This window comes from Sciurus vulgaris (genome assembly GCF_902686455.1).
Source record: "Sciurus vulgaris genome assembly, chromosome: 3".
NCBI classification, from domain to species: Eukaryota; Metazoa; Chordata; class Mammalia; order Rodentia; family Sciuridae; genus Sciurus; species Sciurus vulgaris.
In genome coordinates, this window is record NC_136463.1 from 126,260,430 (window position 1) to 126,264,668 (window position 4,239).

Sequence of the window (4,239 nt, forward strand, 5' to 3'; positions counted from 1 at the left end):
CAAGACCTGTCTCTAGTAAAATATAAAAAAGAATTGGGGATGTGGCTTGGTGGTTAAGCCCCCCTAGGTTCAATCCCTGGTACAAAAAAACAAAACAAAACAAACAAACAAATAAAAAAACAACCAAAAACAACCACCAAAAAACCCCAACAACTTTATAATTAAAGCTTTTAATTTTGATATGATCATAGATTCTCATACAGTTGTAAAAGGAAATAAAGCGCTCTTTACGTCCAGAACATCCAGAGTAGGCGTTTCCCGCCATTCATAACTCTTAGTTGGAGGGTCTTCGGTTGTGTGATATTGTGAGCTATCGGACCAAAAGGGTAGCGGCGCCGCTAGGATGAAGCTCGTGAGATTTTTGATGAAATTGAGTCATGAAACTATAACTATTGAATTGAAGAATGAAACACAGATCCATGGAACAATTACAGATGTAGATGTCAGCATGAATACACATCTTAAAGCTGTGAAAATGACCCTGAAGAACAGAGAACCTGTACAACTAGAAACATTGAGTATTCGGGGGAAATAATATCCGATTCTTTATTCTATCAGACAGCTTACCTCTGGATACACTACTTGTGGATGTGGAACCTAAGGTGAAATCTAAGAAAAGGGAAGCTGTTGCAGGAAGAGGCCGAGGCCAAGGGAGAGGAGGAGGACGCAGCCATGGAAGAGGAATAGGGGGTCCTAGGCGATAATGTGTCTCATGATTACTGTTTGAAAGTGATAAATAACTTGGGATAGTTTTTGTACAGGTTTTGTTTGTTTGTCAGATTTTAATAAACATAAGTGTGGGACAGAAAAAAAAAAAGTGATCCTTTGTATCCTTTACACAGTGTCCTCCAGTGATAGCATCCTGTGAAGTTATAGTCCAAATCAATTAGGATATTGACATGGATATGAACATTTCTGTTGAATTTTTTTATTTGTTCTAATTAGTTCTACATGATGGTAGGCTGTATTTTGACACATCATACATAATGGAGTATAATTTCTCATTTGTTTGGTTGTACATGATGTAGAGTTACACAGGTCATGTAATCATATATGCACATGGGGTAATAATGTCTGATTTCTGTAGAATATTTTTACTACATAAGAATCTTTCATGTTGCCTTTTTATAACCACATCCACCAACTTCCCACCGTCACCTCCTTAAGCCCTGGCAGACACTTAATCTACTTTCTATTCCTATAATTTATCACTTCAGTAAAATTATATAAATGGAGTAATATTATATGAAAACTTTGGGGATTTTTAAAATCTAGCATAATTTTCTGAAGATTCATCTGGAGTATTGTATTAATAGTTTGTCCCCCTCTCCCTTTTTTGAGACAGGGCCTCACTAAGTTGCTTAGGCTGGGCTTGAACTTGAGATCCTGCTGTCTTGGCCTCTTGAATATCTGGGATTACAGGTGTGCGCCTTTGCACCCTAGTTTGTCGCTTGTGTTGCTGAATAGTGTTCCACGGTAGGTGCCACCGTGTGTTTAATCACTCACCCATTGGATGTCATCTGGACTGTTCCCAGGTTTTGGTTATGATGAATAAAGCTGCTATAAATATTTGCATATATACTCTTGTGTTAACACAAATCTTTATGTCTCTAGGATATATGGGTCATAGGGTAGGTTCTTTGATTTTGTTGTTGTTGTTGTTCATTTGTTTTTTTGCAGTTTTAGATATCAAACCCAGGGCCTCAAATATACTAGGCAAGCTCTCTACTACTGAGCCACATCCCCAGCCTGTATATATTTAATTTTTAAAGTAACTGCTATTTTTTAAACATTATGTCTTCCCTCCCCCAAGTGTGCATATGTCGAAATCCTAACCACTATTTCTTTTTGTGGTTAGGGTAAAAAATATTTGAGAGCCACCGGCTGGAAAATAGATGTGGAGTGGGCTCTGTTTCAGGAGAAGGAGCTCAAGTGCTTAGAACCAGAGTTTTCCTGAAAGAAACAAAGGTACATATAGGTATAGTGGACTCTTTTTATTTTAAAGGAGTAAAAACGAAGGATAGAAACACTTGATTGCTGTTGGCACCACAATCTCTACGTCTCTTATTAAAACATTTAAATAGTGCTTCCTGGATCATTCTCAGAGTTCCTGAGGCAGGGCAGGAGAAATCTGCATTCAACATGTTCCCACAGATGATCCTTAGGCAAAGGAAAGTTTGAGAAGAGTGGCTTATATTGGACATTAGCATCTGAGAAAGAAGGACAATAATAGTTACCCTTCACAGAGATTTTTTTAAATGCCATTTATTTATTTATTTATTTATTTATTTATTTATTTTTTATTGTAAACAAATGGGATACATGTTGTTTCTCTGTTTGTACATGGCGTAAAGGCATACCATTTGTGTAATCATCAATTTACATAGAGTAATGTTGTTTGATTCATTCTGTTATTTTTCCCTTCCCCCCACCCCTCCCACCCCTCTTTACCCTCTATACAGTACTTCCTTCCTCCATACTTGCCCCCCTCCCTAACCCTAACTCTAACCCTAACACTAACCCTTCCCTCCCCCCCATTATGTGTCATCCTCCACTTATTAGCGATATCATTCGTCCTTTGGCTTTTTGAGATTGGCTTATCTCACTTAGCATGATATTCTCCAATTTCATCCATTTGCCTGCAAATGCCATAATTTTATCATTCTTTATGGCTGAGTAATATTCCATTGTATATATATATACACCACAGTTTCTTTATCCACTCATCAATTGAAGGGCATCTAGGTTGGTTCCACAGTCTGGCTATTGTGAATTGAGCAGCTATGAACATTGATGTGGCTGTATCTCTGTAGTATGCTGATTTTAAGGCCTTTGGGTATAGGCCAAGGAGTGGGATAGCTGGGTCAAATGGAGAGTCCATTCCAAGTTTTCTAAGGAATCTCCACACTGCTTTCCAGAGTGGCTGCACTAATTTGCAGCCCCACCAGCAATGTATGAGTGTACCTTTCTCCCCACATCCTCGCCAACACCTGTTGTTGCTCGTATTCTTGATAATCGCCATTCTAATTGGGGTGAGATGGAATCTTAGGGTGGTTTTGATTTGCATTTCTCTTATTACTAGAGATGTTGAACATTTTTCCATATGTTTGTTGATTGCTTGTAGATCTTCTTCTGTGAAGTGTCTATTCATTTCCTTAGCCCATTTGTCGACTGGATTATTTGAATTCTTGGAGTAGAGTTTTTTGAGTTCTTTATACATTCTGGAGATTAGTGCTCTGTCTGAAGTATGATTGGCAAAGATATTCTCCCACTCTGTAGGCTCTTTCTTCGCATTGCTGATAGTTTCCTTTGCTGAGAGAAAGCTTTTTAGTTTGAATCTATCCCAGTGGTTGATTCTAGCTTTTATTTCTTGTGCTATGGGAGTCCTGTTAAGGAAGTCTGATCCTAGACCAACAAGGTGAAGATTTGGATCTACTTTTTCTTCTATAATCTGCAGGGTCTCTGGTCTGATTCCGAGGTCCTTAATCCATTTGGAGTTTAGTTTCGTGCATGGTGAGAGATATAGGTTTAGTTTCATTCTGTTGCATATGGATTTCCAATTCTCCCAGCACCACTTGTTGAAGAGGCTATCTTTTCTCCATTGCATATTTTTGGCACCTTTGTCTAGTATGAGAAAATTGTATTTATTTGGGTTTGTGTCTGTGTCCTCTATTCTGTACCATTGATCTACCTTTCTATTTTGGTACCAATACCATGCCGTTTTTGTTACTATTGCTTTGTAGTAGAGTTGAAGATCTGGTATTGCAATACCCCCTGTTTCACTCTTCCTGCTAAGGATTGCTTTAGCTATTCTGGGTTTCTTATTCTTCCAGATGAATTTCATAATTGCTTGCTCTATTTCTGTAAGGTACACAATTGGGATTTTAATTGGAATTGCATTGAATTTGTATAGCACTTTAGGTAGTATGGCCATTTTGACAATATTAATTCTTCCTATCCAAGAACATGGAAGATCTTTCCATCTTCTAAGGTGTTCTTTAATTTCTTTCTTTAGTGTTGTATAGTTCTCATTGTAGAGGTCTTTCACCTCTTTTGTGAGATTGATTCCCAAGTATTTTATTTTTTTCGAGGCTATTGTGAATGGGGTAGTTTTCCTAATTTCTCTTTCTGAAGATTCATCACTTATGTATAAAAATGCGTTGGATTTATGGGCATTGATCTTGTAACCTGCTACTTTACTGAATTCACTTATGAGTTCTAAGAGTTTTCTGGTGGAAT

At 37.7% G+C, this 4,239-nt stretch overlaps 1 pseudogene across 1 annotated transcript; it reads left to right on the forward strand.

The window, feature by feature from the left end:
• The first annotated feature begins 239 nt into the window (after nucleotides 1-239).
• Nucleotides 240-788, forward strand: LOC306655959 (small nuclear ribonucleoprotein Sm D1-like; annotated as a pseudogene). Its single transcript has one exon. The product of its transcript is annotated as a small nuclear ribonucleoprotein Sm D1-like (transcript).
• The last annotated feature ends 3,451 nt before the right edge of the window (nucleotides 789-4,239 follow it).